The sequence below is a fragment of the Canis lupus genome, chromosome X (assembly GCF_003254725.2).
Source record: "Canis lupus dingo isolate Sandy chromosome X, ASM325472v2, whole genome shotgun sequence".
Taxonomy (NCBI): domain Eukaryota; kingdom Metazoa; phylum Chordata; class Mammalia; order Carnivora; family Canidae; genus Canis; species Canis lupus.
This window is the reverse complement of record NC_064281.1, coordinates 6037440-6061306: the sequence shown is the minus strand read 5'-3', so window position 1 is coordinate 6061306 and position 23867 is coordinate 6037440. Positions and strand designations below refer to the sequence as shown.

At 43.0% G+C, this 23867-nt stretch overlaps 1 long non-coding RNA gene across 1 annotated transcript in view; it reads left to right on the top strand.

The window, feature by feature from the left end:
• The first annotated feature begins 209 nt into the window (after nt 1-209).
• LOC125754684 (uncharacterized) overlaps nt 210-23867 on the top strand; it is a 44799-nt gene continuing 21141 nt past the window's right edge. Inside the window, exons 1-4 of the long non-coding RNA XR_007409460.1 lie at nt 210-5560; nt 6396-6901; nt 8095-9572; nt 18063-18216. This is a non-coding gene — a long non-coding RNA (uncharacterized LOC125754684). The remainder of the gene's footprint in view (nt 5561-6395; nt 6902-8094; nt 9573-18062; nt 18217-23867) is intronic.

Sequence of the window (23867 nt, the reverse complement as noted above, 5' to 3'; positions counted from 1 at the left end):
GGGAGGTGCAGGAGGAGGGGAGGGGGAGGGGAGGAGGAGGCGGATGGGAGGTGCAAGGGAGGGGATGGGAGGAGGGGGAGGGGAGGTGCAGGGGAGGGGGAGGGGAGGAGGAAGGGAGGGCGATGGGAGGAGGAGGGGAGGGGGATGGGAGGAGGAAGCGGAGGAGGAGGAGCAGCGGGAGGAGGTGGAGGGCTAGGATGGAAGGCAGCAGAGGGGGGCCTCTGGAAAGGGGAGAGGGGGATGGCAGGCTAAGGACAGGGCTTGGGGCTCTGCCCAACCCCATTCCAGGGACTCATTAAGATGCAATTGCCAATTTTTTTTTTAAACCAGACTGTATAAATTTACAGTTTCCTTTTCAGCTGAAGCAGACAATGTTAAAACACATTAGATTTTCTGTTTCAGAATGCAAATTAAACATAGCGAGCTCTTGGAAGGCTTAATTAGGGCTTAAGAAAATATGAGATTTAAAACATGGATGCTTGAGTCAGGCCGATTCTAGCCTGGTGGAAATGTGGTCTTTTTTTTTTTTTTTTTCCCTTGGTAACTTAAAAAGAGAATTGCTTAATAATAAAACGGCCCAAGCCTTCCTTCAACATAACAGGAAGTGCTGCTTAAAAAAAACATTTTTTTTTAAACCACCACTTGTCCAGGAAAGGGGGTGGGCTTGAGGTGGAGGCTGGGTGTCCCCAGCAGCTGAGCGGCCTGCGGGGTCATCACATATCCCCCAAGCTGGCTCAGCCGCCACTGGGGACTTGGAATCCAGTAGTCCCCGGGCCCCCTCCCCAGCCTGGAGGTGCTGCCTGTGAACTACCTGCCCTCTCTCTTCTCCCTTCTTCACCCTCAAAGCCAAACCAACAAAAACAACCAGAAAAGCAGCACGCCCCCTCCCCCCCAAAACAAAAAACAAACAGAAAACCCACCCAAACTCAGCCTCAGCTGTGCCGGCTGATATTATGTGAGCCGCGGGGGCTATTTTCTGCTCTTTTCTCTCCCTGGAGAGATATTTAAGGCCTTTAAATGCCATTCTGTGCACACATCACTTAAAAATGGTCTGGCACAGGGGAAAAATTGGCAAATGTATAGTTCACAATCTGTTCCCATCACGTGAAGCCAGATTCGGTAAGAGCTCCCCTGGCCTCCCCAGGCCAGGTTGTGCAGGCCTTGGAAGGGTCCGGGCCCTTGTCAGGAGAGGAAGAAGATAGGCTTGGGGTGTGCTGCGGGGCTGCTGGCCAGGGGTGATCCTGTCTGTGCCCAGGTTCACTAATCTGTGCCCTTTGGGTCTCAGAAGTGAGAGGTCTCGTGCATTTTAATTGCCTGATCTTTCAAAACAGGGGAGAAAGAAGGGGGCGTCTTAAAAACCTGGGAGTTCCTGTAGGGTCTCTGCGCCTTGGGTGCGGTCCCTTGGGTTTGTATTGGTCTGCTGGGCTGTCATATCAAAGTAACACAGCGTGGGTGGCTTAAACAACAAGAATTTATTTCCTTGCTGTTCTGAAGATTGGAAGTCTGAGATGGAGCTGTCAGGAGCTTTGGTCTCTCCTGAGGCTTCTCTCCTTGGGTGTGTTGGTGACTGGCTTCTCCCTGTGTCCTCACAAGGATTTCCTTCTGTGCTTGTCTAGGTCCTAATCTCTTTTTTTCAAGAGAAAAAAGAGACACCTGTCACATTAGATTGGGACCCACCCTAATCACCCCCATTTTAAATGTTTTTAAAGATTTATTTTTATTTATTTATTTATTTATGAGAGAGAGAGAGAGAGAGGCAGAGACACAGGAGGAAGGAGAAGCAGGCTCCATGCGAGGAGCCTGATGTGGGACTCGATCCCGGGACTCCAGGATCATGCCCTGGGCCAAAGGCAGGCGCCAAACTGCTGAGCACCCAGGGATTCCCCCCCCCATTTTAATTTTATCACCTCTTTAAAGACCCTGATTCCAAATATAGTCAAATTTCAAGGAAGTGGGAGTGAGCGTTTCAGCATAGAATTTGGGGGGGGACACAATTTGGACCCTAAGTGGGTTGGGGAGACCACTTCAGATGCTTGATAGAGGAGGGGCAGAGGGTGAGGAGGGCTCATGCCCCTCCGGCAGCCTGGGGTGTGCCTCCTGGGAGCCTCGGGGTGCCCCGCAGCCCCTGGTCCCCGGGCTTTGCAGTCTGCAGAGAGAGGAGGTCTGCAGAAGGCAGGCACCTCATGGTGGGGAGGGCAGCTCCCAACTGCCAGACCCGGGCCATTCGCCCATATGACAGCTGCAGTTTTAATTCTCTTTTCTGGGAGATGAGAGGTTTTTAAAGAAGAGATTACTTCTATATTCCATCTTCATCACAGCATGAGGGTCATCTGAAAATGCTACTAGAGACGAGGTTCCCTGACTCATCTCTCTCTGGCAGGAGTCGTGTCCCATTATTGTTTGTGTCCTCAGAGTTTACCGTAGTGCTTGGCACCTAGGAGGGAGCCTAAGGTATGTTTGTGGAAAAATCATGCGGGTTTTCAAGATGTGAATTTAATCTTCATTGATCGTAGGTGACAGAAGCCTCAAAGCCTTTTGTTGCAAAATGATAACGTAATTATTGAAAGGAGAGTGCTCTCTTTTTAGTTGCCTTTGCTGGGGAGAGGATGTGGATGTTCCCATATTTTGGATTTCCTCAAGCTATTCTCAGAAAGGAGATGTTAAAACAAAAACACACACAAAAAAGAAAGGAGGGGCACCTGGGTGGCTCAGTGGTTGAGTGTCTACCTTGGGCTCAGGTCGTGATCCTTGAGTCCCTGGATCAAGTCCCGCATCCGGCTCCCCACAGGGAGCCAGCTTCTCCCTCTAAGTCTTTGCCTCTCTTCTCTGTGTCTCTCATGAATAAATAAATAAAATCTTAAAAAAATAAAAAAGAAAGAAAGAAAGAAAAGAAAGAAAGAAAGAGAGAAAGGAAGAAAAAAGAAGTAGAAGAAAGAAAAGAAAGAAAAGAAAAGAAAAGAAAAGAAAAAAAAAGAAAAGAAAAGAAAAGAAGGAAGCCGTCCGGAGCCTAAAGTCTGTTTGAGCTATGGTTTCGACAGCCTTTATTAACATTTGATTCCAGTGTGGGGTGGCTAGAAAGAGTTTGTGATCTCAGGATGCTTTCAAATTTGCGCAGATCTGCCTTGAAGTTCTTCCTTGGCAGCGTCCACAGAGGCATAAAGGATTCCGTGAATGACAGACGTTAATGAGGACCTATTCTTGGTTGTGATTATCTTGGAGTACTCCTGGAGCCCTGGCGGCCTTGATCAGTTTGTCCTTTCCTTCTGGGGGAAATCCATTTTGTCCCGCACCCTCCCAGGGCATTTATGATCTTCCCCCTTCATTCACTCTAGAGAGCTGACTGAGTTCCATTTGTCCCCAGAGGCTCCAGGACAGAATTTGCAGGTCACTGGGCAAAGGCTGAGGGAGTTGGGTCCATTTGGCACCCTTCATTGTCCTGCCAAGCGTAATGTCACATTCTATTCTACTGAACCATGCTAGCAGGAATCCATTATCAGTAAGTCGATAGAAATTATATAATTATGTATATAGGCTCTGGCCCAAACTTCCAGCAAGTAATTAATGAGAGGCCAGAGGTTGGGGAACATGGAATCATTCACTCATTCTTTCAAGTCTTTTGGCTTCTTTCTACCTTCTTGGGTCTTTTTTGTGTATTTTATTTTATTTTATTTTTTTTTTAATTTTTATTTATTTATGATAGTCACAGAGAGAGAGAGAGAGAGAGAGAGGCAGAGACATAGGCAGAGGGAGAAGCAGGCTCCATGCACCGGGAGCCTGATGTGGGATTCGATCCTGGGTCTCCAGGATCGCGCCCTGGGCCAAAGGCAGGCGCCAAACCGCTGCGCCACCCAGGGATCCCTGTGTATTTTATTTTGTTTGCCTTTGCTCTTTATTTGGAGGTGGCTTGTTTGTTGTATAGGAGTGGGAAGTGAAAGGAAATTACTACTTAGTGATAGCACCAAAAGAAGATGAAAATATAGTGCACGTTGGTGGATTTTGTCTGCTTCCATGTCCATTCCCTTTATTTTGGCTAAAACAAAGTTCCTTTAGGGAATACTTGGCTGTCACTCTGTGACATACAGAGCTCTGGGGGTAAACCTGGGGACCAGGTCTGGCCAAACAGCATGTCACATCCCTTGGCTACAGTGACTGCTGAGGGAAGAATCTGTTATCCATGATAATCCAGAAAGAGCCAGGTATGGGCTTTCATTACAATTACTGACAAAGAGGTTTATTATTCTTTGGTTATTTATTTGCTTGCTTGTTTGCTTGCTAAGCCTGTAATGTGTAAACCTAATTATGATAAAATCCATAGTCTTTTTTTTTTTTTTTTAATCAGTGCTTGAGACTGAAGACAGCACTGAGGTACTGGGAAACATGGAGCCAAGGTATAGAGACCTTATTAGGTAGCATTTGAGCACCTGTATCTAGCCATGCCTGAAGGCCACACATGGACTATTCAATTACATGAATCAATGTGTTTCTTTTTTTTTTTCTTAGCCTAGTTTGATTTAGGTGGCTAATGCTTGCCCCTGAAAAATATTTCCTGACTTATTAGAATGCTAATCTCTGTTTTGTAGAGAATTCAAGTGATAATTGAATGTCATTAGTGTCACAGAGGATTTACCTCTTTTCTTTTTATCCTTCATTATGACATATGACCTCTGGACACAAGGGAGCATTCAAAATATACACATTTTATTGAGTAATAGAGAAAGAACAACTAGTCGTCACCCAAGTTGAGAAGGGGAATGTTACCAGCTGCTCAGGAAACCCCCATGATCACCAAATCCACCGTTCCCTAACAGAATTTATCACTCTTTTGACTTTGGGGATAATCATCTCCTTGCTCTTCTCTATACTTTTATTCCATGTATGCACCCTTAAATGGAATGGATTTTGTATTGATGGAACTGTACTGCGTGTATCCTGCGGAGGGGGGGGGTCTCACATCTGTCACTTGACATTATGTGCGTGATGTTCCCTCTGCTGAGCTATAGCTCATTCATTCTCAAGGCTATCATAGCGTTCAACATATGACTGTACCACAATGTATTTATCCATTAGGGAGCATTTTTTGTACCCGATGTTTATAGTGGAGAATTTATTGGAGTTGATCGGTCCAACAGAGCTCATATTGGAAACAAACTGAAATGTTATGTACTGCTCTTTGCGGAAGCCCGATCTTGAATCAGCCCAGCCATCTGCTGTCCTTGGTGCACATCCAAACTGCTGATGGCTGCTGAAGAAAAATTGCACAACCGAGTGAATTCACGTTACTACAGATCATGATCTTCAACCCCAGCTGGGCCCTCATGAGAGAGAGCGATTCTGCGAGACCATCTTCAATTCAGCTCTCCCCCCTCCTCCAGACCCACGCTCTTTGGGCTGGCAGGGCTCTCTCCCGGTCGTTCTCCACACACTCTCAGCAGATGACCTTGACTCACGGGGGTCATCATATCGAACATTGTTCATTTCTTTAACTTGGCAATGATGAATCTCATCTGCACCATGCCTACCTCCCCTGCCGTCTCTGGGGCCCAGCTGCCCTGCTTTTCAGGTAACACCTGTGCCTTTATCACCCCCCACACCCCTCCCCCACCCCCGCCCCCCATAGCTCCTGTCCTTGGCTCCTTGCTGCCCTCCCCCCCCCACACACCCAAATCTACCTCTGATGATGTCTGTGAAAGGCCTTTGCCTCAATAATGCCTTCACTGCCCTGTCTCAGTACTGGGTCTTTGCAGTTCTCACCTGGATTATTGCCAGTCTTCCTAACTGGTCTCCCTTAACACTTGAATCTTTTAGGTCAAGCTGTTTTCCTCTATGGAAGCCAGACCAGTGTTTCTGGAATGCAGACATGATTACGTGAATGTGTATTGGTTTCCTTGGGCTGCTGTAGCAAGTGCACATAAACTCAGGAGAAGGGGGTGAGGGGGGTTGTAATTGTAGGAAGTTATTCTCCCACTGTTCTGGAGGCCAGAAGCCTGAGATCAAGGCGTCTGTCTGCAGGAGGTGTTCCTCTGCACTCGGGGGAGAATCCGTGCCATACCCCTCTCTCAGCTTTTGGGGCCTAGTAGCAGTCCTTGACTTGTTGATTTGCCACTCCAATCTTGGCCCTGGTCTTCGAATGGCCTCTTTGTTCTCTGCGTCTCATGTCTGCCTCTCCTTTCTGTTAATAAGGACACAAGTCATTGGATGTAGGGCTCACCCAAAACCTGGGATGACCTCATCTCAAGATCCTAACATTACTTGCACCTGCAAAACCCCTTCTTTGGTCAGATTCTGAGATTCCAGGAGTTAGGCTTAGACATATATTTGAGGTTGCTATGTAACCCACTACATGCACCCTTGCTAAAAATCTTCCAGTGACACGCTTTTTTCCTTTTCCCTTCCAGGGCATATAACCTAAGCCCCTTAGCCTGGAGCACTTTCCCCAGCCTACAGAACTCATCACCCCATCTGCCTGCTTTGCTCTGCCCTGTGTTCCTCTGTGTGAAAGGATCTGGCTCTCCCACAGCCCTCTTTCTTTTTTATTAAGTCTCAGCAATGCCCCCCTTCCCTCTGAACTTGCCCATCTTCCTCCAAGTCCACAAAGCGTCCTGTATAGAGAAGACACCTCACAACTAACCAATCACAAAATCATGAAAACCACCCCCAAAGCCAACCAATGCAACAGATGGGGAGTGTGTGGAATTTTCTAAGGAATGCTTAATCTCAGGGAAAAAAAGCACTGAAACATACCTACTCATAAATTAGCTGTCAGTATGAAAAAAATTTACAAATCCTCATGGAAGAATTTGATCACTTATTGAAAAGGCCAACACCAACTTCCCAGTACACAGAAATTGTTGATGACCGTCAACAAAGGAGAAATATGAGCGTGGCCATGGATTTTGAAGAGGTAACTGGTTATTACTGTAATATTTACTTATTTATTTATTTATTTATTTATTTATTTAAAGATTTATTTATTTATTCATTCAGAGAGAGTGAAGAGAGAGGCAGAGACAGGCAGAGGGAGAAGCAGGCCCCATGCAGGAAGCCTGATGTGGGACTCGATCCTGGGTCTCTAGGATCACACCCCGGGCTGCAGGCCGCGCTAAACCGCTGCGCCACCGGGGCTGCCCTATTACTGTAATATTTAAATGGAATTCTGTTTGTCTGTACCTCAGGCCAAAATAACTGGACCATGATGAGAATAGTCTAGATAATCTTGGATTTTAACAGCATATTTAAATTACAATCCTGTTTAGGGATAGGACTGACTGGCAGTATGACCCTCCTCCCCCCCAAAAAAAAGTGTTCAGTAGGGGGAACAACTTTTGGAACTTCAAGTCATGGAGGAAAACCAGACATGGTGTCTGGTAGGTGCCAGGAACACAGGATTAGGACTTTACTATCAACACTGAATCATGGATGACATTTTGTTTGTGGATGGCTATACTTCATGGTTTCATTTTTTTTGTATTTCTATTTTTTTATTGTGGCAAAATATATATAACAACAGTTACCATTTTAAGCACTTTTAAGTATACACTCCAATGGCTTTAAGTACATTCACAGTGATTTTATTTCAACTTACTGAGAAATTCTAGAATGAATATAGCATAACTTAAAAGTGGCTTGACAGTGGAGATACCTGGCAGTCTCCTTTTTTTTTTTTTTTAAACCTATGGGAGAAAGAACTCTTTTTTTTTTTTTTTTTTTTTGAAAGAACTCTTTATGTCCTATACCACATTTGAGAAACTGATGGACTATTTTGTCAATATTTTCCTAGTACTTGGGCAGCCCAGGTGGCTCAGCGGTTTAGCACCGCCTTCAGCTCAGGGTGTGATCCCGAGGTTCCAGGATCGAGTCCCACACTGGGCTCCCTGCATGGAGCCTGCTTCTCCCCCTGCCTGTGTCTCTGCCTCTCTCCCTGTGTCTCATGAATACATAAATAAAATCTTTAAAAAATATTTTTTTCCCGGTACAGAGAGCTAAAAAACAAATAACAACAGAACTAATTTATAAACCTAGTGACATGGATGGAGGCTGTTGTTTTTCCAGGGCACTTTGTGCTTTCTCTGTTGGAGTGAGCTTTCTGGTTTGTAGGAGAAAAGAATCTCCAGAGAAAGTGGGCAAGCTGTCAGGAAAATAAGATGAACACATGGTACCGATCCAAATGGAGAGCCTGTGAGAAGCTGATGACTGTCCATGGAATTCTGGAGACTTTACAAGTCCTCCTCATGCCTCTGCGTGTAATTGAAGCTATATGAAAATATAGTTGAAATGAGAAGAAAAACATGGAGAACTTTGAAGATTTTGGTGTCTTCAATTGGGGTGGAATTATTTCAGCCTCCTCTTGGATTTTAATACTCATTTGACCACAGTGGTGTGCACACAGTTTTAAAATTTTTTTCGTGCCCCCTAAAAGATAACCCTCATTCTGCACAGAAACATCTCTTGAGTGATCATTGAATAATGGATTGATGGCAAGGTGCTTCGAATCTTGAGTTCTGCAAGTAAATTAATTTGAAAGAGAATGACATAAAGCTTCTCTGTTCTTTCTGTGAGAAAGTTTCTCCCAGATGATTTTTCAAGATGAGTAAAAGGAAAAGTGCATAATTGTAGCTGTCACTAGATCATTTTCTCCTTCGTTTTTTTTTGGGTCTATTCTTACCTGTTCAAATTGTGTAGACAGCTTTGATCATGCTACAATTGCCAAGCGGTTCACTCATCTGCCGAGTCCCCCGACTGCCAAACCACACCGTTCTCTCGCCTGATGACACTGTTCCACACTATCTGATGTTCATCCAATGCTTTGAACTCTGCTAGCGTTGCCTTCAGAAGAGAACATGTTCAGAAAGCTCCATGATGGACAATATTGAATTGTGTCACCAAGTTTTTTGAGTATAGGAAACAGAACACACAGGGCTTGGTTTTCACCACTCAGATTTGTATGTGGATTCCCAGACAGCTCTCATGTTCTAAAATTACTCTGGTCATCTCACTGTGCATTGCCTAGCTCTGCACTTCAAGGCTTCCAGAAGTGTTGGCCTACTTTCCTGGAAGCGAAAAGGAGATGGTCATTATTTATTAGTTTTCCATAGGAAGAAGAAGGGTTACCTGTAGTCCACTTTTACTGTGAGTGATCATTGGGTGGACTCTTCCTTTTTTGTGCAAGGCGTGCCAGTGTATTAGTGGGACAACACACATTTTTTTTAAGTAAAACCTTCTGAAGAGGAAGATGGCGTCTACATTTCAAGTTCGTAGGTTCATTAGTTGGTGGTGGCATTGCAGACTCGTACTATGGGGACACAGCCTTCGCCTTCTGTGTGACACCTGGCAGCCCTTGGGCTGGATGAATTTAGCATTAATTGATCTCCAAGGCCATCGAGTGTGTGCACACCAGCAATTTTCAAAATCAATTACAGGCTGACTTGAGGCACCCAAGCAGAGCGGAGGCCCTAGGAAAACGTTCCCTCCATTCGCTCCCTGCCACTTGAAATTTTACTGAGGAGGAAGATTCAGGGCCTGAGGCGGAAGTGACCAGATAAAATCGGGACAGCCAGTTGACAGGTGAATTTCAGGTATGTGACAAATGATGTTTTATGTCCCCCAAATTACTCGGTATATACTTTGCATGAGCAAAACGTGCATTATCTCACATTCCACTTGAGTGAAGCTGGAGCCTTCACTGAAAAATTCATCCTTTTTCTTCCCTTTCTCTTTTCACTTAGCAAGCCCTTTAGAGCTGCAGGGACCAATGTCATGGCCACTAGTCAGTCACAAGTGGCTACCAAGCTCTTGAACTGTGGCTAATCTGAAATGCTATATGAGGTACACTTCTGAGAATTTGTATGAAGGAAGAAAAAAGACGATTTCTCATGAATAACTTCAGTATTGATCATATGATAAAATGACACTATTTACATATATTGGGCTAAAATATATTAAAATTAATTTCACTTGTTTCTTTTTAATTTTAATTTTTTATTATTTTTTATTTTTTAATATTTTATTTATTTATTCACTCATGAGAGAGAGAAAGAGAGGCAGAGACACAGGCAGAGAGAGAAGCAGGCTCCATGCAGGGAGCCTGACGTGGGACTTGATCCCGGGTCTCCAGGATCATATCCTGGGCCAAAGGCGGCGCTTAAACCACTGAGCCACCCGGGCTGCCCTCTTTTTAATTTTTAATATGGCTACAAAATAATTCAGAATGACATATGTGGCCTGCATTATATTTCTGCTAGTACCTCTTTAGAGCAAGGATTGGCAAATGTTTTCTGTAAAGGGCCAGATTGTAATTATTTTAGGCTTTGTGGGGGATTGAGTCTTTTTGGAAAATTGTCAACTTTGTAGCCATAGACAATATGTAAACAAGTGGGTGTGGCCGAGTGCCAATAAAACTTTATAGGGGTGCCTGGCTGGCTCAGTCCATAGAGCTTGCAACTCTTGGTCTTAGGGTTGTAAGTTTGAGCCCCACATTGGGTGTAGAGATTGCTTAAAAATCAGATCTTTAAAAAAAAAAAAAACTTCATAAAAATAGGCAGCCCCTTATTTGGCCAACAGGTATGGTTTGCTGATGCCTGCTTGAGAGGCGTAGGGTTTTTATTTATAATTTTTAAATTGAATATCTCCACATGTCTCTTAGCCTCATTGATTTGGGCAGAGCAGGAAAAAATTGGTAAGTGGATAATTTACCTTTCTCAAGATGGTTCAACTACTAAATAGGAAGGTATTGACAAAATATTGTTTTTTGTTTTTGTTTTTGTTTTTTTTTAATAAAGGAGAAGAAAAAGCATGAATAGGGCCACTGGTGTGTGAGTCTATACTTGCCTCAAAGCCTCCGGGATACATGCACAGGGTTGTATAGGTGGGTTGTCATCCATCTTTCAGAGGCAAACAGAACCCGGGATATATATTTTGTCCTGAGTGGTATAGAAATATAAGGGCATGCTTCACGCACAATCCATTTGAAAAATAGCAACACCAGGGGATTCCTGGGTGGCTCAGAGGTTTAGCGCCTGCCTTCTGCCCAGGGCGTGATCCTGGAGTCCCAGGATCGAGTCCCACATCAGGCTCCCTGCACAGAGCCTGCTTCTCCCTCTGCCTGTGTCTCTGCCTCTCTCTCTCTCTGTATCTCTCATGAATAAATAAATAAAATCTTAAAAAAAATAACAACACCATCTAACAGATGTTAAAGAAATGAAGCAATTAAAAAAAAAAAGAAATGAAGCAATAGTAACGGGGGCTTTGATGCTGAGAAAGTGAAAGGAATTTTTACAAAGAGCTGTTGGAGTAGTAAATCCCTTTTCTCACCCAATTAAAGTGTTTTTATCTGCTGAGAGAATGGCATGATATCATTTAGGAGAATTGATTTCCATGTGATTGGAAAATACCCTGAAATGTGAAAGCTGTTCAGGATCACACACATACAAAATACCAGTGACAGGTGCACATACATTTTTGAGAGGTGGGCTAGGGAGTCAGACCCGTCAGCTACGAGGTATAAACAGAGGAGGTGCTTGTATGTTTCTTTTACTGATGTGGGAGGCTTAGAAGTGCTTCCAGAATAAAAAGATCACAAATGAAAGTGTAATCCCAGGAAATTTCTAAATTAAAGTTTGATTTATTACCTGTTTCATGCTCTTCTCTTCGGTGTTGAGGGAAACTGGAAACAATTTATGTCCTTTCAGTTCTGCCGTCCATGAATTGTGCCTCAGTGTCAATGTGTAAGTTGAATTTCAATTTTCATTGTTATTTTTCCCTGTTGACGCTGGCGCATAAACGTAATTGCGTTGGAACTAAAGTTATTGCTTAAGTAGCTGGGAACTCCTGTGGCATTAGATTACGGCTGGTGATGGGGTGCACTTTTCAAATGTGCAGGTTTACAGCCTTCAGGGATTGCAGTGAATGGCTCGTTCACATGACTTCCATGTCTTGGTTTTCATTAACTTGTCCAAAGTCTAGATGTTCTACTAGAAGAAAAGTACGTAAAATTTAGTCTATGCTACCATGCAATGGGAACTTTGCTCAGGAGTTTATATATGTTATTTCACCATCGGAATTGTCCTTTGGAGTGTTTTAGAATACAAAATCTAGGGGCCCCTGGGTGGCTCAGTGGTTGAGCATCTGCCTTTGGCTTAGGTCGTGATCCCGGGGTCCAGGGATCGAGCCCCACATCAGGCTCCCTGTAGGGAGCCTGCTTCTCCCTATGTCTCTGCCTCTCATGAATAAATTAAAATCTTAAAACAAAGAACACAAAATCTATAGTCATAGGAAACACACAAAGGACTTGGTAATATAAATTAATACTTAAATAACAATGTAAACAGCATATTCCCTTTTATTCTCCGACTAAACCATCTGTGATTAAAACTACTTTCCAATGATATACATTGAGACACAAATGATCAGTCTGATCATTTCTAAAGCATTTGTTGCTTTCAGAAGTTGATCATGGGATTTTCTACTCAGTATGGCTGCCGTGAGCAAAACGATGCCAGAATTTGATATCAGCAACGGCATGGAGCCGTCCCAGGGATGCTGTGCTCTCCAGGTTGGTCTCGCCCCCACCCGGGTCGAATGTTGAGATCTGACAGCCAAGATGATGGCATCTGGAGGTGGGGCCTTGGGAGGGGACTAGATCAGGAGGTAGGTTATGGGGTTAGTGCCCTAATACAAGAGACCCCTCGAGAGCTACCTTGCCCCTGCCACTGTGTGAGGACACAGCGAGGAGGTGCCCTTCTCTGAACCAGGAAGTGGCGTCTCACCAGACAGAATAATTACCATTTAACTTGCCAAAGATTGCCATCTCAGACAATGTTGGTTGGCATTGAACAGCATGACTCCACTACGTGAAGTTGCCCCGGACCACAGGAGGGTTTTATTTTCATAAAACATTGTGGTTTACCTATTTGAGTCAAAACGGACTTAAAGCTGAAAATGTTAGGACAGCAGAAATTCACTGACCAGCACCAGGAGGTATCACATCAACATAAAAGACATTTGTGATCTTTTTATTCCAGAAGCACTTCTAAGCCTCCCTCATCAGTAAGACAAGCATACAAGCACCTCATCTGTTCACAGATCACAGCTGATGGGCCTGACTCCCCAGCCCACCTCTCGAAAACATGCATGTTTCTCTGTGTCACTGCGTGTGTGGCTGTGCGTGTGGAGAGTGTTGCAGGTTACATGGCATGCCAGCCTGTGTGTGTGTGTGTGTGTGTGTGTGTGTGTGTGTGTGTGCTTTGCTCCATTGTCAGGAACTTGAGTTCATGAGCTGCTCTTTGGCTCTGGATGATGGTGATCTCAGTCTACTTTCTAAAAGTGATTTCACCCGTTTCTGCATTCCTTTCATGCACAAGATCACTGACGATGGTTGCCATCAACTTATATTGAAAAATGTTCTTCTTTTACTGTTACTTGAGGGGCTATTTCTCTATTTTTGCATATCCCTGATGCAGCACAAAGGCATTCCTTCCCTCCGCCCCCGCATATGTGCACTTCACAAGCTGAGCATGAATCTAATGAAATGATTTAAGTTAGCTTCCATGAGGCAAAAATCTTGGGTCTACACTCAGGCTTAGAAGTGGAGTAAAAACAGATCTGGGAAAAATTACTATGAGCTGCTTGTGCGGTTCCCATTACATTCTCCTCTACTTCTGAGACAGAGAGGGGACGCTGTGCAGGGTGGAGGAATCACGGGCTGGATAATGTATTACAGAAATGTGGCCTGTTTGTGCTTGATTATGATGATAGCAGTGTAATTTGTGCATAGTGTGAGCTGTGCTAGAAATGTTAAAGCTTCTGATCCAGCCAAGCTTTTCCCTTAGCTTGCTTGTTAATCAGCCTCAAAAAGCACTAGAACCTTTTGCTAAGTTAGTAAAATATCAAGAAGAATAATTACAGTGTGTAAAAATAGCAAGAGAATAGAACAGTACTTAAAATGTGTTTTGCAACCCAGTACATGCAATCTTCCTTTTCTTTCCAAAGATTCCTTATGGTATCTTTTCTTGGGTTCCCCATGCACTAGTGAGGGTAGGCTGTGCGATGACACAGTAACAAACAAGCCCCAGTCACTTTAACACTTAGCTTATTTTTTGCTCGTTTATATATTTATTTATTGCTCTTGCTACATATCACTGTAAGCTGGCCTGGGGCCTCTGCTCATTGTAGTCACTTGGGGACTGAGGTTGATGGAATGGGGAGATGGGGGAAATGACAACCACATCATAAAATACCTCCCAAAACATCACATTTCTCACCTTCACTGGGGGCAACAGGTCACCTGGCAATACCCGAGTGGAGATTTTTTTTTTTTAAAGATTTCTGTATTGATTTGAGACAGAGTGTGTGTGTGAATACTGGGGGAGAGGCAGAAGGAGAGAGGAACCCCAAGCGGATTCTATGGTAAGTGCAGAGCCTGACACAGGGCTTGATCTCACGACTCCAAGATCATGACCTGAGCCCAAACCAAAAGTCAAATGCTTACCTGACTGTGCCACCCAGGCACACCTGTTGAATGGGGATGTTTACTCCTTCTTCAGAGAGGGTCCTAGAATAGCAAAACTATAAGCTACCACACCAGATAGCAGGATTTGATACATTACAGTGTTTAAATATATGACATAATCATGGTAATGGCACAACTATTAAACCCAGATTAGTAGTAAATATGCTATATATGAGGTGTGCTAGGAAGCCAAAAATAATGTGCTCTAAGCCATTAGTCGTCCTGGAGTCTTTGCTTATTTTCTCCCTGCAAATACTTGCAATTCTTTGAAAAATCTCAATGTCTAGGTCCTGAATGTTTCACACTTCATTTCTTCTAAGGCTTTTCTTTAAAAAAAAAAAAGGGGGGGGGGGAGGGAAAGAAAAGGAAAAATTAATTTTTTAATACAGAATGTCTTGTTGGTAAGGATTTAGCAAATACAGAAAAGTATAAATAAAGAAGAAAAAATATGTTTATCATTGCACCTCCCTGAAGTTGAGAATTTCAGTTCAAGGGACATACACATGGCATAGATGCCACTGAATTAAAAAAAAAAAGAAAAAGACATATCCCATTTTAAACGAATTTGTATTCCTTTGGTAACGAAAAGGTTGAACATTTTCTCAACAGGCGTTTAGAGTCCTGTGCATTTATTCTCCTATGTTTTCTTCTCTTCTGTGTAGGACTATTTTGAATGTAAGTGACAAAGACCCAATTCCGAGTGGCACTGGTGACAGAGAGCATTGGCTCTAGTGAGGATAGAAGTGTAGCAGGTTTCTGGAGTGGCTGGAAACGGGTTCCAGGGCCCCTCGTTCTTACAGAGCTGTCCGTCCATCATCTCTGCTTCCCTTTGGAAACTGGCTTTATCCTTTGCCCCTAGAGCTGCTGCTCCTGACAAGCAGCGGCCACAGCGGCCAGCATGTCCCAGGCTTCTGGCTACAGCTGTGCCGATGGGGAGGGATTCCATCACACCCAAGGGACCCAGTGTGGATCAATCAATGGTAGATGCCTTTGTTTCAGCCAAATAGTTGGAATGGAGAGAGGTGGGTTCCAGAAGAAGGGCACTTGTTCCAAGAGAAGAGAGAGGCACTGAGCATGCCCTTCGCCATTTCATCTTTAAAATAGAATTTTTACTTAAACAAATACTCATCTTGGCTGCTGGGTTTTCAAATAATATATAGAGAAAGGTCAGGCTCACCTCATGTGTCATCTGCAGATTCTGCCCATAGGTACCCATTACTGATTGGAGTATAATCTTCTCAGTCATTTCCTGTGCATTTACAGATAAGTATCTGCACAAACCCTCCAAAAATGCCTGGAGGTTTTAGGGGAGAAGTGATGGATTATGGATCAGTTTCCTAGGGCTGCTGTAACAAAGTACCAAAATCTAGGTGGCTTAAAACAACAGAAATTTATTGTCTCTGAGTTTTGGAGGCTGGAAGTCTTCAATCAAGGTATTAGCAGGGCCAGGATCCTCATGAAGGTTTTAGGAAAGGATCCTTCCTTGTCTCTGCCAGCTTCTGATATTTTCTGCCGAGAAAATAGCGTTTGACATTCCTTGCCAAAGTCCCATCTCATGGCCACCTTCAACATACCTTATACGCAGGACATGATTCGACCCATAACAAGTTGAAGATATGATTTTAAAAAAAGATTTTATTTATTTCTTTGGGAGAAAGAGAGTGAGCAGGAGGGAGAAGGAGAGAAAATCTGAAGCAGGCTCTGTCGCAGTGGGTGCAGTGGGGCTCCGACGTGGGGTTCCATCTCACAACCTCAAGATCATGACCTGAGCTAAAACCAAGAGTCAGCTGCTTAACCAACTGAGCCACCCAGGTGCCCCTGAAGATATGATTTTTTTAAAACTCAATGGTATTTTCATGGATATATTGCTTTGCAAACCACTTCTATTGTGTTGATAATAACCTTGGACCGCTTTCAACATTAGTACATTCATTTCTCCTTCATGCTCTATAATTGCTACCCAGATTTTGTAGTGTGGCTTTTCCAGAGTTTGTTTGACATACGGTCTTGTGAAGGGCAAGCATTTTGCCCGGGTGAACATCAAGGATTCCAATTGTGGGGTCAAAAGTCATTGTATTTAAATTTTTAATAGATGTTGCCAACTGACCTTCAAAATGTCCTTCCGTAGTTGGGGCACAAGGGCACCTTGTCTACACATCTTTATAAAGATTTGATACCACTCAGTGTTTCACTCCATTTTTGTCAATTTGAAACGATACTTCATTATACTTTGAATTATTCTGATTAGTACTTATATTGAGCATCTTTTCACATCTTTATCAGTTTTGTATACTTCTTGTTCTATAAAGTGGCAATTTGTATCTACTCCTTTTATGTTTCTTCTATTGACTTTTTCTACAAATTTGTGAGAGTTGTTTAGATAATGAGCATCTTAACCTCTTTGTAGTCTTTTTTTGCACTGTTTTTCCTTTTTATCTTAAATTAAAAAAACATTTAAATTTAATATTGTGAAATCTACAGGTCTTTTCTCTGTGATTTCTTCTAGTGCTTTGATGCATAGTGCTTCCTTCCCCACATTAGTCTATGTGTATGGTGCCATTGTCAACACCTCGCATTTTCATCTATCTGGCCCTTTTGTGACTAAGTCCTAACTTTGGTGGTCTCAATTGACAAGATCAAGGGTTGGCAAACTTTTCTGGAAAAGGGCCAGATTGTAAATATTTTAGGTTTTAAGGCCATATGGTTTCTGTGGCAACTACTTTGCTGTTGTTGCGGCTGGAAAGTAACCATAGACAATATCTAAATGAATGGATGAATGGGCATGTCTCTGTGCCAATAAAACAACTTTTTTTTTTTTTTTTACAAAAACAGGTGGCAGGCTGTAATATGCCAACCCCTGTTTCAGACAATTGCCAAATCTCTTATTCATTGAGGCAGGTCATTTAGGCACACCAGTGTCTTTTTTTTTTTTTTTCTTACACCAGTGTCTTTTACTTAGAGATAAGCAATAAACACATAGTGTAGTGATTGCAAAATCAAATGTCCCACACCAATTAATGGCTAGCTGAAAAATAGTTTTTTGCCTACCAAGACTCAACAAATCATATAGTTATGCAACTATAATCACATAATTAAATTCCTTCTAGGCATTTGGGTCTGAGATTCCTTTACTTGTCAAAAGACAGTGATAGGGATTTTATAAATGCCTCAGGTTGACTGTGTGCAATTCTATTTTGCAAAGAAAAAGAAACACTGATACAGTTACTCTGCTGATATGGGAAAATTGGCAGCTTCAGAGAAATAGCATTAGCTGTCATGTGAAGGAAGTAAACATCTTTGTGACACAATTGGAAAAGCAACCATGGAACTGATGACATTTAACTACAAATGCATCTTCTCTTAAAAATTTTGATTTGCTCATTGAATGATTACAAATGGACTAGAGAGCATCCAACAGGATCATTATGTCAGACCTTAGTCCATCCCAAATTATTCTTGGTGGAAGCCCTGAAGAGTCAATGGTGGCGAGGTTTGGGAACCTCCGGGGTTAAGGGTCACCTGGAGGATTGGATACATGGCAGATTACTGCTTTTTGCAGTTACAGGTTCTCTCCTGGCTAGAGGAGGAATGCGAGATGGTCTGTGGAATGACAGGGTAAACTCCTGGTCCGGGGTTCGTCTCCAGAATCAAACCGTCTGGGAGCACTGCCCGGGAATCTGCACTGAGACAAGAACCTTGGTGATCCTTCTAAGGTATCTGTACAGTTTAAGAACTTCTTATATAAGGTTTCACATCCCAAAATTAACTTGCAGTGAATCTAATCAATTGTAGGAGCTGTTCTCAACTTATCCATTTTATGTCCGGGGCAAAGAGTGTTGGGGATATTTATGTCTGATTGTAGGAAATGACTCCATGGAAAAAATGACTCTATGTTTTTAACTTAACTTTATCTTCCTGGCTTGGCTGTTTCAACCATATCACAATTCTGTCTGTAAAATGTTCTGATGGCTACTGAGACCAGGATTGTTACTAACATTAACTCTGATGGTCCCTTCTAGCTTCATTTTACTCCTAATTCCTTTTTGTAATATTAATCTGAAGTTATTTAACAAAAACAAAACAAAATAATCACACCAAAAATGAGTAACAATAAGCATTCTCTTGTTTGGTTTTTCAAAGATTTTATTTATTTATTTGAAACAGAGAGAGTATGCACAAGCAGGAGGAGGGGCAGAGGGAGAGGGAGAAGCAGACTCCCTGCTGAGTAGGGAGGCCAGTGTGGTGCTGGATCCCAGGACCCTGAGATCATGACCTGAGCTGAAGGCAGATGCTTAATGGGCTGAGCTACCGAGGTGCCCCTAAGCACTCTCTTGAATTGGCATTTTTTAAAAAAGATTTTATTTATTCACGAGAGACACACAGAGAGAGGCAGAGACACAGGCAGAGGGAGAAGCAGGCTTCCCATGGGGAGCCCGATGTGGGACTTGATCCCAGGACCCCGGGATCACGAACTCAAGGTAGATGCTCAACCACTGAGCCACCCGGGTGCCCCAGCATTTTTTTTTTTAAAGATAAAATTCTGCAGTCATGTCTGTGGCAGCATAGGACTTAGGAGAAGGAGAAAATGAATTTGTCTGTTTTTTTTTTCCCTCTTGTATGACTCTTTTGATCATATATATATGTATATATTTGTAGTTTTATGGTTTATTAACACAAATTGGACATGTACACAAGCTGCCTGTGTATTTATTTTCTTTGCTGCACAGCCTGGCATTGCTATTGGTGACTCTGAGGGCCAGCTGGGCAGCTCTCTCTGCAAATGGCTTTGCAATTTTTGGAGGAGATGCTGTGAGCAATCTCTACACAGTGTGATCTGTTGCATGTCAGCAGCACTCCAAACTCCTCAACGTCGTGGACTAGAAACCAGACACCATTGGGGACCATGTGCTTTGTTTTTTTGTTGCTCCCATAACCAGTGTTGGGCGTCAAGATCTGGCCCTTGACTCTCCTGTGCACCCTAATGCCCAGAAACCCAGTGCCTCTGGGTTTCTGCCAGCTGTACTTAATTTTGACATATAGTCTTACTGGTATCTGATGGCCTTTCTGGTCTTCTTTCTAACAATTTGTGGTTTCAGGGATCCCTGGGTGGCGCAGCGGTTTGGCGCCTGCCTTTGGCCCAGGGCGCAATCCTGGAGACCCGGGATCGAATCCCACGTCGGGCTCCCGGTGCATGGAGCCTGCTTCTCTCTCTGCCTCTCTCTCTCTCTGTGATTATCATAAATAAATAAAAAATTAAAAAATATTAAAAAAAAAAACAATTTGTGGTTTCAGCAAAGGTATGAGAGCGCCATGCTGCTGAGGAACAGATGGAGGCCACCTCCGCAGGCGGCAAGGAGGAAGACAGTGGTCCCATTTTCTTAGTAGTATTGCTTCAAAGAGAAATGGTATTGTTTTCATGCTTAACCCCAGCTCTCATAAATTAAATTTGCCTGGCATTGTTAAAGTATTTAGGGACTCTATGTTAACACAACACACTTTCTTAAATATTCGTGTGCATCTGTCTTAGTTGGGCTCTCAGTATTTAAGGGCAGCTCATGTCTTACTTGTCTTTCTGGAGCCATGCCTCACAGCATCTGCCCCTTATATACATCCCCTAAAGGACTGACATTTGTGTGTTGGAAGGGACATCTTCATGAGAAATGCCAGCTGATCTTCATGTTAGTTACCTTTGGTTTAAAAGCCTATTTTTTTCCACCCAAGATGAGATGAAAACTTTGACTTCTTTATTCTACATCTTGAAAAAAATCCAGGTGCTAGAGGCTGATTGTATATCTTTTCTACAACCTGAATTTCCACACGTACAGTAACACCCCCACATCACTTTGCCTACATCAAGTTTGGGTGTTTGAATGCCAGCTGATGAGTGCTGATTTTAAACTCTCCTGCTTAAAATTTATTTATTTATTTTTCCCTGAGAGTGCTCACTTTCTGGTTCCCAGTAGTTGGATTTCTCTTTCTATTCTGGTGGGCCTAAAAGCCTCAGAAATGCTTTTGTTTGTGCTGTTGTTTAGAGAAGGGGAAGAAATGACTGGCTTTTATCTACAATCTATGTCCGATAAAGATTGCTTTGCCATAAAAGAAGCAAACAATAAAAAACCACAAGTGCAAGATGCTAAGTCTTAAAGTATTCCCACTGAACCAAACCAAACCAAAACAAGTTGGTGTAGAGAGTTGACAGGGAGTTCACCCAGCTGCAGGTGTCTTTGTCAAGGGCAGAGGGAAGGTACTTGACTTTTCTAGGTGAATTTTCCAAGTGAGTTGATAAAATAATCTCAAAAAGTCAGGTTTAAAATTCCCTATTTAACTATCTGTAAACTTTCTGGCTCATCTGTTGCACAATTACTATCAGCAATTCCTCTTACAAACAATAAAATAACTCCATTCTCTTGAGAAAGTCTTCAAATAAGTTGAAATTTTTGTTTTTGTTTTCCTGGAGGTGTTTTTTTCTGTTTTACTTTTTTTGTTTGTCTGTTTGTTTATCAAGATATAATCTATATATGATAAAAATTCACTCTTTTGCAAATGTGGAGATGAGAAGTCTTCAGACTACATAAACTCATGGGTTCAGTTTGGCCCACTGCTTGTTTTGTTACTGGCACACAGCCTCTCCTATTCATTTATGTATTACCTATAAATGCTTTCTTGCTACAATGGCAGACTTGAGTAGCTGCAACAGTTTTGATCTGCAAAGTCAAAAATATTGTCTATCTCGCCTTTTACATAAGGTCTGTAGACTTGGATATAGTTTTATAAATCTTACCAACTTACACAATCATGTTACTATCACCACAATCAAGACATAAAAAATTTCCATTGCCCTTAAAAATTGAGGAAGCTACAATTTGAGGTAAGAAACGGTTTTAGAGAAGTAAACTTTTTCTCTACATTTAAGTTGACTTTAGGGTTTGAACATCCTAAGTCATTAGGTATACACAAGATTTTGGACATTTGTGGTTGGTCTTTCCAGCAGAGATTGGCCACTTCTCTGCTCTACAGAACTCTGATTTCCTCTTGAGGAATTTCGGCCCCCACCATTTTTGTATCAGACGTGTGGGTGGGCTGGATCCTGGCCAAAGCCCCTTCTGTCCCCTACTGATTCCAAAGATGCCTCCATGGATTCACATATGCCAGAGCCAATGGGCTGCAAGGACTTCTGGGAGAGAAAAGCATCATTTGTCCTTGGGTGCTGCCAGAATAGAGTCTTCACTCATTGGATTCGAATGAGGAAGCATCTTGAGTGGCTGACTCCCTTGGGGCCCCATGACAGATATGGAGACTTGGTGTAGAAGCGAAACTCAGGCTGCCTGGGCAGTACTGAGAAGTGGAGAGAAAAACCCAATCCTGGTCACGAGGACTCTCTGAACCCAGATTCAACCCTTGTCTCGCAGTAGCCTTATGGCCAGATACTCCGGTAAATTTCCTTGACCATGCAAGTTGGCTGGAGAAGGAATTTCTATTATTTGTAACCAGATGAGCTGCAATTGATGCCCCATTCTGTAACATTCAGGGAATTACAAACTTAAAGAAACTCCCAATACAGACATTTATGCTATGGTTGAGGCTTTGATACTACTACTTAGCTCTCTGGAAACAGGAGCTGCCTTGTAATTTCTTAATCTGTTAATCAAATTCTCACTCCCTCCTTCCTTCACCTGATATTTGCTGCAGACCTGCAATGTGGCAGGAGAACCCACAGTGACCAAAATGTTCTGAGGAAGCACACGTTTGAGTGGGTTTACAGCCAAAAAACCCAAATGTGCACTAGTTAGATAGCCATAGGTACCATAAAGACAGATGGAAGGTGGAATGGCAAGGTTTCACGGAGATGGGCCAAAGAAGGTCTTCCTGAGAAGGCAACATTTGAACGGATCTGAATGAAGGGCTCTGAATGAGCCTCAAGGGAGGGAGCAAATTGTAGGCAGAGAGAACTTCTAGGGCACAGCCCTGGAAAGGACTGTATTGGTTTGACCAGAAATAGGCAGATGTTGCAGGTGGGTGAATGGGTGGGATGGGAGAACCAGTTGAAGATAAGCATAGAGTGACACAATTAGCCTTCATGACTAGTGGCTCAATGTGGAATCACTAGCAGCAAAGCCAGCATTTGGAAATGAGTATTTAGGGAAAGAAAGGTCTCACCTGAAGGGCAACCGATGCCTTGTGGGTTAACTGCAGTTACTGTGGCAAGCACGAGGATCTCTTTTCAGGAAGATGGGGGAAATTTTGGCAGCCCTCAAATAGGGTTTTGTAGATTAATTGGTTAGGACAGCCTGGAGTGGGCTTCCCAGGTGTGTAAGGATGCATGGCCTGTGGAGGTTGGGTTGACTGCAACTCTTTCTGCTCCCAGCAGCAATGCAGGGGGTGACAGAAGGGATCCCAAGATCTTCCTACAGGGCCACCTTCCCCTGAACCACCTGCTGCCTAAGCAGTCACATCACTGCTTTCGCATCCAAATCGCCAGTTGTTTGCTTTGATATCTTCTTAACAAATGCTGGACAGAAAATGTGCAGAGTTCCAGGACCTGTTTCACTGTAAATGCAGCAAAATGCACTGACAGTCAAGTCCCCAGCTTTGTGGGAGCAAACATGTCCGTAAATGTAACTTGCAAGGCAATGCTAAACCCGATGAATGAGAGCTCTAAGGGAATGCCTGGTGATTACATCCAAGAGAGAATTCAGGTTTTAGATGCTCTAAGGATTTACACCAAAGTCATGTAACCTTTGCTATTCTTTGCTCGAAATATATTGAACAAAGACTCCTAATCCAAATGTTCCATTTTACATGTGTTTATTGAGTGCTTTCTCTGGCTGACGGTTCAAGAAAATGATACAGCCTTCATCCACAAAGAACTAGCATCTGGTTGGGAGAGGCAGATAAAATAAGCCAGTACTTTCTGAGTACTTGCTGGTCTGTAGAGATGTGAACAAGGCACCTATTAGCGGTCACTTTGATTTCTCTCTGCCCCCAGCTCCTGGCAACCACTAAGATACTTTCTGTCTCCAGATTTGCCTATTCAGAATATTTCATAGAAATAGAATCATACAATATGTGGACTTTGTGTTTGCTGCCTTTCCCTTAGATTAGTGTTTCATCCCTGCAGCAACATGAATCCATACTTCATTCCTTTTTATGGCTGAATAACATGCCATTGGACGGATATGCCACATTTTATTTATGCATTTATCGATTAATGGGCATTTGGTTCGTGTCCGCATTTTGGCGGACATATAAATGTGCTGCTTTGAACACTTGTGTATGAGTTTTTGTTTGGACGTATGTATGCTTCTGGTTTTCCTGCTGAGCTGCAAGGAGATTTAAAGTTGAGGGGGATGGGGCATTTGTTTAC